Source organism: Larus michahellis, assembly GCF_964199755.1.
Source record: "Larus michahellis chromosome W unlocalized genomic scaffold, bLarMic1.1 SUPER_W_unloc_1, whole genome shotgun sequence".
Lineage (NCBI taxonomy): Eukaryota > Metazoa > Chordata > Aves > Charadriiformes > Laridae > Larus > Larus michahellis.
The window spans coordinates 1,663,383-1,677,207 of NW_027435888.1; the positions used below are offsets into that span (position 1 = coordinate 1,663,383).

At 43.4% G+C, this 13,825-nt stretch overlaps 1 protein-coding gene across 1 annotated transcript in view; it reads right to left on the reverse strand.

Annotated features, from left to right (window-relative positions):
* Window positions 1-13,825, reverse strand: part of LOC141736700 (scavenger receptor cysteine-rich type 1 protein M130-like) — a 114,530-nt gene that overhangs the window by 24,898 nt on the left and 75,807 nt on the right. The window lies entirely within an intron of this gene.

Consider the following 13,825-nt stretch of genomic DNA (forward strand, 5'->3'; position numbering starts at 1 on the left):
AATGAGGCTATGGAGGACATGGGTGCTTTACAGCTAGGTTTGCCATCCCCTACCATGATCCCTAGAGGGTGGGAGATTCTGAAAATAGATCTGAAGGATTGCTTTTTCACAATATCCTTGCACCCCGATGACTATCCGAAATTTGCTTTTTCCGTGCCAACAACAAATAAGAACGGGCCTATGTGCAGGTATCATTGGGTAGTGTTGCCACAGGGAATGAAAAATTCACCCGCCTTGTGCCAGATGTACGTAGCATGGGCTTTGGCACCAGTGTGGAAAAAACACCCTGAGTGGATAATTTATCATTATATGGATGACATCTTGACAGCTGGACAACAATTAGAGTGTGACAAGGCTATTGAGGAGCTGCAGCAGGTACTAGGGAAAGCGGGGTTACAAATTGCACTAGAAAAAGTTCAAAAAGAACCACCCTGGAAATATTTAGGATGGGAAATATCTAAAACTACAGTTAGGCCACAGAAGTTGGAGATTAGAACACACATTTCGACGCTGAATGATGTTCAAAAACTCTTAGGAGATCTAAACTGGGTTCGTACATTGTGTGGTCTTACGAACGAAGACTTAGCACCTCTCATGCGCCTGTTGCGAGGAGGCGGTGGCGTTGATGCCCCTAGACAGTTATCTTTGGACGTGCAGAAGGCGATGCAGATGGTCAGTGATAAGGTCATCAACGCCTACGCGCATCAATGGGACCCTGATCATTCGATAGGTTTACTAATTATAAATCATGACGAACGTCCTTTCACTTTAGTAATCAATGGGTACAGGAAAGGGACCCGCTACGAATTCTGGAGTGGATTTTCTTATCTGGCCAACCAAAGCGTACGGTTATCCCGAGGATAGAGGCGATGGCGCAACTTGTGATTAAGGGGCGTCAGAGGATCGTTGAGATATCCGGACAGGAACCTGAATATGTGGTAATTCCTTTAGTAGCTGAATACTTGCAGTGGGCCTTACGACACTCTATGGCGTTGCAGATTGCGCTTTTGAACTATGCTGGGACAGTTCAGGTACATTCGCCTCCACACAAGTTTTTTAGTGTGTTACAAGTAGGACACATTGAGGAAATTCCCGCGTTGTCTCAACGACCTGTCCGAGGGCCGACAATCATTACAGATGCCGGGGGGAAGACACAGAAAGCAGCAGTAACATGGTACACGGACAATAAATGGCATGATATTGTGATCACGGACTGTAAAGGGTCCACACAAAAGCTAGAATTACGCACTGTACTAGAAGGGTTTGCAGGTGGACAAAAGGAGGTATTAATATCGTATGTGACTCCTTATATGTGGTTGGAATCGTTCAACGAATGGAGCGTGCTTTGCTAAAGGAGGTCAGTGATGAGCAGCTGTTCACCCTGCTCCATGAACTGTTGCTCCTACTCAGTGAACGGCACGATCCTTATTTCATCACCCATATTCGCAGCCATTCGGGGCTCCCAGAAGGTTTAGCTGAGGGCAATAGACGAGCTGATAAACTTGTGGCTCCTGCGTGGGCCGCACCACCTCCAGATAAGTTTGTGCAAGCACGTGCCTCTCATACATTCTTCCATCAATCTGCACGAATGCTGCGCAGACAATTTGGGATCTCGGAGTCTGACGCCCGAGGTATAGTGCAAACTTGTGCTGATTGTCAACCATTTATACCTAACTTCAACCCAGGCGTCAGTCCCCGAGGGCATGGACCTTTGGAGTTCTGGCAAACTGATGTAACCCATGTGTCAGAATTTGGAAAACTGAAATTTATACACCTGAGTGTAGACTGTTATTCAACTGCAATTTGGGCAACTGCGCAGACTGGTGAATCCGGTAAACATGTACAAAGACATTTGCGATGCGCGTTTGTGGCCTTAGGCGTACCGCATGTGATAAAGACTGATAATGGCCCAGGGTACGTAGCCCGTTCAACAGAGGTATTTCTACAGCTGTGGGGCATTACACGTGTGACTGGCACACCACATTCTCCGACGGCTCAAGCCATAGTGGAACGCATGAACCAGTCTTTAAAAAATTTGCTTCAAAAACAGAAAGGGGGAGAGCAAGGGCTGAGCCCTTTAGATCGACTGAACAAAGCCATTTACATCCTGAACTTCCTACGCCTCCCTCAACGCTGCCTTGTACCTCCAATCGTGCGGCACGACGCAGGCCTGCAGAGAGACCTGGGGGATTTTAGGCAGGAAAATGGCATGGTAGCAGTTAAAAACAGTGTGACGGGGAAGTGGGAAGGACCATGTAGACTATTAACCTGGGTTCGAGGATATGCCTGTGTCGTTACAGATGCCGGAACCAGATGGGTACCAGCCAAGTGGATAAAGCCCTGGTTTGAGAAGGCGGATTCGAATGAGTTACCCCACAACACCAACAACGATGGTGAGGGCTGAAGAAGTGCAGTGCCCTAGGTGTGGAACTGTGACCCATGGATCCTTGTGCCTTGTGAGGATTGTCGAGGCCGGTGGTGGTTTGAAAGACCACGTGCTGCGGCCCGGTGTGCTGTGTGTTTTAATTCTAGTGTGCTGTGTGTTTTTATAAGGAATTAGGTAAAGTGATAGGGTATGCTGTCTATTTTTAATCCGGTGTGCTGTGTATTTTAATTCCGGTGTGCTGTGTGTTTTAATAAGGAGTTAAGTAAGGTGACAGGGTGTGCTGTGTGTTTTAATAAGGAGTTAAGTAAGGTGACAGGGTGTGGTATGTGTTTTAAATCCGGTGTGCTGTGTGTTTTAATCCGGTGTGCTGTGTGTTTTAATAAGGAGTTAAGTAAGGTGATGGGTTTAATTCGTTTAGCTATTGCAACAGGGCATATGGAGTCAGGTTCACCTCAACACGAGCTGGCTGAACGACAGGAGATTAGGGAAGCCTACCATTCACAAGGACTGGCCAGGGTGTGTGACATACAGTGCCGTTACACGGTGCTGCTGCCACAGGTTTGGTCGGTTCCGGAGGACCAGTGGGAACAGGTAGTACGTCACTGTAGCAACAGGTTTGGTCATCTACAGCGCAGAAAGAAGGGCAAGGGTACTGATATTTGAAGATGCCACTGAGAATTAGTGTCGGGCTTATCCTCGTGATTGGAAGTTGCAGCTGAGCACAAAATTGAGAACCCTTGGTATTTCGGCTTCTTTTAATACAGCAGGATTCAATTCAGTTTACCCAACATTTAACGCGTCCCTAGTGAACTTTTGTGGAGACACCACAGGGGTGATGATTGATTTCTGCTGTTGGCTCAGGGTCATGGATGTGAAGATTTTGAAGGTATGTGTTGTATGAACCTTTCTGAACACTTATCATCCATTCATAAGCAGTTACGGGAGCTGAAGGATAACATGTCCAAATTAAAAGTGGTCAAAAATGGTTTCGATGATTGGTTAAGCTCATGGGGTATAACGGGATGGTTATCAGACTTACTAAAGCAAGGGCTCATGCTATTGTTGGTTATATTATTATTGATTACGGTAGCCTTGTGTGTTCTCCGCAAAGTGACTGACATGATAGAAAATGCCATGCATAAGGTCTGTCTGGCTCAAGAAGAAAAAGGGGGTATTGTAGGAGTGTATCTGAGAGAAAATGGCCATGTGAGCCAGCCTCCCTACTGTGAGAGATTAGATTAAGGGCAAAACAGGTGGTAGAAGATGGAATTAGTACATGGGAAAAATGAGAACTGAGAAAGTAGAAAACATGTTGTGCTAGTGACTAAGCAATTTACAATGTGAATTCTTGTAACCAATCTGATGTGTGAATGAACTGCATGCACAGCGCGTGGACAGTGTAACTAGCTAATCGGAAATAAGCAAGTGGCGTGTACGGCTACAACACAGGGTATAAAAGATGATGATCTGTGCTTAATAAATGGCTTCTGTTGATTCACATTGGATCGTCTGGAGTCCAGTTATTTCTCCTCAGCAACCTCTGCCATGTATCTGAGCTAGTAAGCTACATATGAAACTCCTGTCACTGCTAACGCCTCGAACCATCCAGTCCATCGAATGACCGAGGGGTGGAGCGGAACTCCTCCTGATTCTTCTAGACAATCTGCTTCTCCATTATGGACATGTCGAGCACTTACCTGGAAAATGAACGCCTGCGCTCCTTTTGCACCTTTTGTATTCCATCAACTCCTTAGCAAAAGCATCGTGTACTGGAGTTTTACTTTAAATCATCTTAGTGCCATCACATATGCCCTTTGTCAAAGACAATTAAAATCAAACCATTTCAAAACTAATGGGAATCACAGAATCATAGAATGTGTTGGGTTGGAAGGGACCTCTAAAGGCCATCTAGTGCAACCCCCCTGCAGTCAGCAGGGACATCTTCAACTGGATCACGTTGCTCAGAGCCTCATCCAGCCTGGCTTTGAATGTCTCCAGGGATGGGGCCTCCACCCCCTCTCTGGGCAACCTGGGCCAGTGTCTCACCACCCTCACTGTAAAGAACTTCTTCCTCATGTCTAATCTAAACCCGCTCGGCTCTAGTTTAAACCATTGCCCCTCATCGCTACATGCCCTTGCAAACAGCCCCTCCCCAGCTTCCCTGTAGGCCCCCTGCAGGTACTGGAAGGCCACAATAAGGTCTCCCAATTACCACTTGTATTCTCCACAGCTATCTGGGCACACTTACCTCATTATAAATCAGCTGTTATCTAAGTTATGTGCTACGGCCTCATTTAACAGGTTTCGAGCAGTAATATACTGAATTTCTGCAGAACACTTACAGGTCCCAGCCTGGTCTGCCACCCGCTGAGCGAGGTGTACTGGCTCTCGTTGGATGACCTTTCAGAGTGGGGAGAGGAAACAGAAAAAAATCCCGTTCAGTTTATCTGATGATAATTTCTGAAAAGAAATTCTAAAGTTTTAGTTACTTACCAGTCGTGGGCATTGATTGCCCTTGGGGGCCCAGAAGACTTGGTAATGCTGGTTGTCTTAGTACAGGAATCTGACAGCCCTTGTGAATAAACGCAAACAGTTGGAAAATGAGCTCTACTAAAATACAGGACTCACTGCATATGTTGAAATAAAATTTACCTTCTCTTCCAATAAACTGCTGACTGACAGAGAGGAAGATCTAGAAAGCTCAGCAGCAGTCACCAGAGCACCAGGAGGTATAACGGTATCAGCACCGCTACAAAACACATGAAATTTTGTTATTCAAACAGTGTTTTGATGTGCTACTGGAAATATAAAGTCCAAGGTGAGAAAAGGCTGACTACTGTAAATGGAAACAAACAAAGAAAAAGTAATCTTCACCAGATCTACCAACTGGAAGTTGAGTGATTCCACATGAAGCCCTGAAGAGAAGTCTACGTGGAATACCGGCATTCAAAGAGACAGCTCACTGGAAACAGAATTTGTTAAGCTGGCTGCACACGGGAGGATTAGAGTACGTATAACCCACATGGTGAACCTCAGTTTTGGATGATGCAAGAACGGAAATTCTATTAGGAATCGGCTGTGTTCTAGTTCGGAGGCTGCCTGAGAGGTTCTTTTGAATTGTGAGCCCCTGTATTCAACGGTACGGCGGAGCCTGACAGCCTTCTGGACAGAGTGGCTGTTTGCATTCAAGGCATCGAGCTGAAAGAAGATAAACCCTAAACTAGAGTTCAGATTTTTCACGTGTTTTCATATTAATTCACTGGGTTGCAAAGTTAGACTGTCATGTTTGTAAATACTTCAAATGTAGTGTTTCAATGTTTGTTATCCAATCTGCATGCATCACTGACTACCCTGTGACTACTGAGGATGGCTCTGACTTATCGTCCCATTGATGGCAGAAATACTGTGGGAAAAAGTAACATGAAAACACCTGATCAATGTTACCTCCAGCTGGTTTTACACTTTTCATGAGAACATGAGATCCTCAGTACTACACAGAAATGAATGCACTCAAGAAGGTCTGACGTAACCGAATGGTTACTTTAGGAATTCCTAGCCACTTCAAATCAGAGGGCTCCCGGGGAAGAAAGGTTCCTCTCTCGGGGTAAACCTGGACTGAACGACTGATAAGGGAACCAAACAACAAATACTTCTGAGAAGCTTCTTGCATGAGGTGTACTTCCAACTTACCAAAGTGTCCTCACTCAAAGTAAAAAAAAATAGCTGGAACTGTCACTGATGTCACTAATGAATGTCACTAAACGTCACTCACTAGCAGAGGAGCGCAAGAAGAAGAATCTAACTTCAGCGTTTCATATTCATGTTGCTCTATAGCTTTACTTACCGAGAAGGTCTATCTGGCTTTTCAGCACGGAGAGGTAGGGGCACTGCTGGAGGGAGATCAGGGACAATGACAGAAGAGGGACTTACTGGCAGCCAGGCTGCCACAGGTGACGGACAAGGGGCCAACGATGCCAAAGCAGAAGGAGAAGCCAGAGAAGCTAACGAAATCATTAGTGGCGCCTGCTGTCTGGACATTTTTGGCCGGAGCAGAGGCCGCAGGTTGCGGGTTATTGCTTGTCTCACGAGTGGTGGTGAAGGTGGTGGCGGTGGCGGCTGCCGCTGCTGTTGCTGCTGAATCCGCTTTCTGTAGCCAGTTCCACTTTTGAAGTTGTTCACAGCCTAGAGGCAGAAAAACATTTACAAAAATGTACTACGAAACGTCAGTAGATAGGCGAACAAAAACCTCCACAGAGTAAATTTACTGGTGTATTCCTGGAAATGCCACCAACCCTGAAATAAATCAACGTGCGGATACACAAACACGGGACGTTAAACAGTGTCAGTAATGACTGGCACCTCAGAGTATCTGCACTTAAAGTAATTCTGTGTTAACATCGAATTGGAAAGGGAGGCAATCACGTTAAACAAAAGTGTGACCCGAATTTGCCAGACTGTCTCTAAAGGTGTAAGCTTCTGTAATAACAGATGAAGCATTTGAAAAGTAAATTTAGCCTCATTCAATTTAGCCTTTCTTAAGGAGACGTAAATTATTCTTTTCTTCCCTTTCAGCTTTTTACAAATAGACTTTTCATGCAAACAGTTTACATCAAAGTCATCACGTTACCTGGCGTAGGCACTTGTTGGCAACTAAAGCATCAGGAGAAACATCTGCCTGATGACATGCTGGGCATGTATGTTCCTCCGATTCCAGTAATGCTGTTCTAATACCTGCGAACCATTAGAATCATCAAAATAGCTTTTAGCCAAACTAAGGAAATGTTGAGGGTTCTAATCATTCATAAAAAGACGTATATGCTTAATGGGTGAATCTGCTCTTGCCCTGAGAGCATCAAGCTATAAACATTCAAGAGTGTAAAAAATTCCTAGTATGCAGTAAATAGCTACGCAGTTTTGGTACTTCACTATTGAACATTTGAAGATGTAGGGCAGGCTGCGTCTTGATGGTTCAACTCCTCTTTTTTTCCAGGCTCTATGGTGACAAGTCACTAACCTCAAGGTTCTTGAAAAAAACTCATCTCAAAAAAACGATAGTAGGGTTGAGTTCTGCCGGCTTTAACCAACTCTCCTGTGGAGAAGAATGTGGATTAAATGCCTAACTATCCGCTTGTTGCAGACCACAGCCAGTCACCAGAGTTGGCCACATAATTTTGTGTGAGAGAAAGACACTAAATGCATTCACTATCTAATCCTGTAATCACCTGCACAATTACGCACTCTTCTTATAATCATCCCTCCGCGTGTAAAGAGGATTTAACTAAATGCATAAAAAGCAAAAAAAGCTTTCTGCCTTAATTTTCTTTCCTTTATGTGAGAAAATTCTTTTCCTGCTCAGGGGATACTTAAGTAGTAAATAGAAGTGGTAACACAATCATTTAGTTCTCTCCTATTTCTGCTTTCAGAAGATCAGGTTTTGAATCAACAATCAGGGGAGTAACACATTTCCCACAAAAACTGTTTCTGCAGCAGGCAATAACAACTGCATCGGTCATCGTATCTCTACAAATGGGACACAGCAACTCATCCGGAATCGGATCATCAGAGGATGAGGGTAAAAAGGGTGGCTTTTCCTTCTTTCCTCTAGCAGAAGCTTCCCTGGAGGGTGGGGTGGGGAAGGAAAAAGAAAAAAGTTAAAGATGTGGATATGAAAACTGTTCCAAGCTTTTAATTTTATCAAAGGAAGATAACGGATGGAATTATTCTCACTCCGCATTAGCCTTCTAAAACACAGGCATTTAGTTTCAACTGCCAGAGAAGGGAGGGGGGAACAATTTTCCTTCTGCAGAACTCTACCATTCATTGGATCAACTAAGAAATTAGCTCAGACTAGAAAAATCATTTTTTGACGGCTAGAAATCAGGGGAAATGAATCCCAGCCCTCCTTTGCCAGAGGGTAAATATAAATTGCAGGCTCAGGATAGAGTTAGCCTTCGAGTAATTGCATTTTATAAGTGAACGAAGTCTATGTTCCAGCTCCTACCAAAGGAGATCCATGACAGAAAAACAGAAGTGCTACCGATTCCTTTTTAAGAGAACCACTCTTGTCAGCACACAGTAGCATTTTTAGTTTGGAGCAACAGGAAAACTTCAGTCTGTTTCACACGTGAGATTTGATAAAAGGCAGAGGGGAAGGAAATCTCAGGTCCAATAGTCCAATTTGATAAATTTTGCAAGAAGCCTTTGAAACATAAACCAGATGCAAAACGAGCTTTCTGAGAGAACGACTCCAAGTGTAAACACTACGGAAATGTTTTGCAGAAATAGATTCTCAGCCTACCACACGTTTAACCAACTTCCAGGGGCATGAACAGTAGGACCACCCTGTTTTCATATTAGAAAGTATGGCAGATTTTAAGGTTAAGATACGGTGACATTGCTTCCTCCCCTGCAATTACAGATGCCGGCCAACTCGGCTGCATTGCCACTCAGACATTCACTCGTGGTTTCTCTCCTTCAGTTTTTGGTCAGTCCAATTAATTCCATACTTACGCATTAATAGTTGGTATGGCGTATTTTCCAGTGTTTGTCAGCATAGCACCCTTGTTATTGGGATCTTTCACCTCCATCGTGAAACTCCTTGGAATTCCTGTGCTCTTTTGAATTCTGGGAACAGACTCCAAACTTTTGTCCTGCTAAGAAAAGAAATGTAGGCACGTCTCATCTCAAGACCCACACTTAAAGTGATCTGTCAGTGATTCTGTTAAGCGGCAAAAGCCTTTCATCCTCTCCTTTTACCCAGCAGAAGGGTTGCTTGACTCAAATACTTATGTTCCTAAATGAAGATAGCCAGGATGTTCCAAAGGCTTGAGCAGTGGTTTGAACTCATCTGACATCCTTTGCCTTAACTTCAGGTTCCTTAAGGGTGAAATATCCCTTAGCTCACCGTCCACTCCGAGAAGAGACACAAATCCGCTCCTCCTCCAAAGCACAGTTCAGAGGGAGATCTCAATTCAGGGCTCTGAGCCAGTCACTGGGGAAACTTAGATTCACCATCTCTGTAGGAAGGCCGAGTTCATGCCTCACGCACATACGTTCAGTGACTAACGTTAAATGGCATGAATACGCAACCAGAGGCTTGTGTAATTAAAACATGCAAATATTCAACACATGACGTCAGGGAATTATTTGACAGGCACATTAGAAACACAGTTAAGCTCACACAGATTGTCATATCGACCTTATGCAGAATCAGATTTTCAAATTATTGAAGCCATCTGATTAGTAGAGACGTATTAGTTCCAATGTTCAAATTACACACTAGTCCAGATACGAGCAGGGTCTAAGGGAGTGACTCTCAGTGATCTGGACCTTCAAGCACCTATCGTTCAGATCAGCCTCTCGTGGTTTTGGTTTTAATGGCATTCATGCACAAAAGCAGCCAACTAGTTTCAACATTTTCTTAAATGCTTGTTTCACATACACAGCTTTTGCTCAACAGTGACATAATCCAGATCGACATCTATGAAATCACTGCCATTTACATTTCCAGAAAACTTTAGAGATCATTGACTAATTTGTTTGAACCCAAACGGTTTACAAAACACGTCCAAAACCCACAAAACATTACTGGTAATACACCAACATTCAATTATGGCGTTTAATGCACAGTAATAAAAAACCAGAGAACTCTGAACACTTTGCCTCCATGCTAAGCCAGCCTGCACTGAAGAGGTTAGAGTAAGTAACGGCTTTGACCTGCTTTATGGTATGTTCCTGCATTTTTCTGAAATAGTTAAATTCTCTCAAAAGCTTAAATGTGTACACCGCTTGGACGGTTTTTCACTTTTTCGAGCAAAACGTCACAGGAGTTTACAGAACCAAGGACACGTTTAAGGACAGCACTAACAGAGACCAATTTCTTTTGTTGGCTGCTTTCCAAACTATTTTTTTTTCTCAATTGTACACAATTGAATTTCTGCAGTGAGAGAGGGAAGACATTACCAGCAGGAAGAGATCTCTCCTTCTTGGAAATGAATGCCGGCCTTTATTTTCAGAAGAAAGAACTGTCTCCTCTGCATTAGGCCCTGCCTCCTCTAATCTTTGTGCTCTTTCAAGATGAGTAATTTCATTGCACAGCACTACGTCTGTGCACCAAGGGCCATCACTAGTGCTCTCCCGGCCAAAGTCACACGTTATTGAGCCAAAAATGCAAGCGATTCCATAGCCAAACATGGCATTACAACAGTTTCAGAGGGCCACATCTGCTATTATGCCACACAGACACATTGGTATAATCTTAGAAACAACTGGGCACATTTTCACAATTCACAGTTTGTGTTCAAATTAGATTGCGTTCTCCACTGTACATATACTACAATTTATGAAATTGTGCAGCATTCAAAGAAGACAGTCACAGAACACAAAGGTTCTGTGACTACCATCCCTAGAAATTCAAAAATAGGGATGCAATTGTCCACGTTACAGAAACACTTCTATTTTGACTGTTCAAAACCCCCCTTAAATGTCCACAGCTTACAGACAAATCAAGGCTTCCGTAAAAATTGTGTTTGTTTCCAACGCAAAATTAACAAAACTTATCAAAAATGGTAGACAGCTAAAGTGCTGCTCCTCTGGGTCCTGAAGAAGACCAATACTACAACATCATCTTGAGGCTGATAAGGTACTCTGCTTTTATCTTCCAAAATGGGAACTACTCTTTACAGGATGGTATCAAAATATACACACATTTTAAAGTTAAAATAAATACTTTAAATTAGTAGAAATTTTATTAAAGTCTTGTTCAAATTACAAGTGCTAGCCAGATACAGATGACAGTATAAGATTTAAAAGTACAAAGAAAATGCTTTTTTATTTTTTAAGTATTTGACGAGAATATTCATATACCTTAGTAAGCTGGGCCACAGAAATAGATGCAGGAGAGTCACCAATCTGTTCACAAGAAAAGAAACACACAGTCGAGTTCTACAATCCAAACACGGCAATAGCTAACCTCTACTGTAGTCCCAAAGCCTGCACTATCGCCTCTGACTGTCACTGAAAGCGGCATTTCCAACCCACTGGAACTTGTATTTGTTCAAAGCAAAGCCCAGACCTACGACAGCTTAAGAGTGTGGTTAATGAGGTTAATGAGAAGAAACTACAATTACCAAACCCGTTTGAGATCAGCTTACTGCTCCAGAATATCTCAGAGAGGGACCCTTCTCAAATGCTCACGACTGCTTAAAAGTCAAAGGGGTAAGGAAGCTGTCAATTTCCAGCTAAAGAGCATTTAGAAAATAAATTCAAGTTTATTCAAGAAGGAAGCAGCACTACAGGAAACTTATCTTCGGTGTAGTTTGAAAATTAATCAGTTCATGTCTCATCATTTATAAATGCACACGGTTACACTTGCATGAAGACAGCAGGTGCCTGTCAAAATAAAGCACCGGCATATCAGCCCCGAAACGTGAACTCTGCCTCTGCTGTCACTACGTTTAAAAATGCCAAACTCACCATACCCCACGAAACCCAAATAAAAACACCAGTCCAAAACATCAGCCATAAAAGTAACACACCACCTAGTCTAGAAAAAAATTTACTGCTCCAATTATTGAAATAAAGGTGTTTACCAGGACAGAGCAGACACTGAGAAAACTGATTTCTTGTATTTTATTAGACCACAAGCCATACTACAGTCGCTTTTTGTAAAATATGAAAGCTTACAACGTGTAAGCCAAGGTGTGCTAGCTTTGTGGAGCTCCCCCCAGCCCCCACCTCTGCGCAGACACGAAATAAACACCCGTCTCCACTCCGTGTGTGGCTCAGCTCTTCGCACACCCAGATTTGGGCCAACAGCTTCATGCTCCATCTGCCACTCTCTTTCCCAAGCGCAAAACAGGCCCGTGCTCTCTCACGGCAGGCACAATCACCACCGTTTTGCAGTTTTTCAGAGAGTGGGAAGGTGCTCTGTTGGAGTCTGGCATTAAACAGTCCTGTACTGACCAGGAACTGAAACATAACGCTTCATAAACTATTAAGTAGTTCCGGTATTTTTTTAGGGAGCAGTTATTATATGGCCTGCAGGCAACAGTCCGATTTCTTAAAGGTGGCGATAGCACTCCTTTCTACTAAACAGTTATCAAACGCAGGCGATAGATAATTCATGTACTAGTTAGTACATCTGCCCAACAGCCATCTTCCTCTTCCAATGATCCTACATTCTCGTGACTTTTTTTTTCCCTCTAAATTTCTACTGAAGTATTTCCTGCAAGTCCCCCAAATCAATCAAGCAGAAACAACACCTCCATGAAACTTGTACACAGCCCTAAGGTAATACTGCAGAAGAACTGGGGGGAAAAAATCCAAACCCAACCAGCCAACGCAACCCTCAAAAACCAAGAACCGACAGTGAATTTATTAACTCCCATTTCAAACACAAGACTAGACAGAAACTCACATGAAGCACGTGGGAAAGGGCACCAAAAACAGGAGGAAAAGGCTAGTCGCGCTGCTGGAACATTACGTGTAAATTACAGCGGTTTCCTAAAATACGATTGCTTGGCTGAACTAAACATTCAGCCAGGAAGGATCACGGTTGTGCCTGATGGTGCTAAAACAATGGGCCTGGCGCTGCGTTTCTGCAGCCTTTAAGGACAAGCCCTTACTAGAAATCCTCGCAGTTACCGAAACAGTAATACTAAACCAAAACGGAGGCACTTTCTTGCTTTGGCTGTAGTAACAGTAGGACAGCAGCGCAAATTTGGACGTATAGAATGACAGCTAATACAAGAGCAAGACAAGGAAGAAATACTCAAAGTAAAACCTTTTGTGCATCCTGTTCAGAAAAATCATGACTAATTTTAATTTTGCTGCTTTACTGTTCAACAGTGATTGGCAAGCTTTTTGGTGATTTCTTCCTCCCACACTAAGATCCAGGTTCGTCTTGGAAATACATGCGGAAATACAGGTATTTAAAAACCCAAACCGAAACAAAAAGCCCACGCTTTGAACCAAGAGTGAGTTAGCTTTAAGAATAAAGTTAATTGTGTCTCCAACACCAGAAGCACCCGAGGCTGCAGTGCTTTTACAGGGAGAGAGAGAGAGGATTTGTAAAGAGCGATGCAAGGCTTCCACCCTCCCCACGGCTACCCACAACCCAAATCAGGTCCAGGCAGAGCAAACTAGAAGGGAACGTTTCTGCTTCGTCTTTCATTTACTTTAAGTAGTTCTAGCTAACGCTGAGGCTTCCCTCCCACTCCAGGATTTTTCCTTTTCTTGGAGACATCTGTGCTAGCGGATGGCGAGATGCTACTCAGAAACATGACACAGACACGCCAGGGAAGATGCGAGGCGAAAAGAACGTTAACCTTCTTTTGGAACATGTGATTTGTGTTTATGCACATGCTAGTAAACAACAAGAAAAATAACCCTTTTCAAGAAATAAAAACTCGTCTGAATTAGAAGAAATACTATAAATGC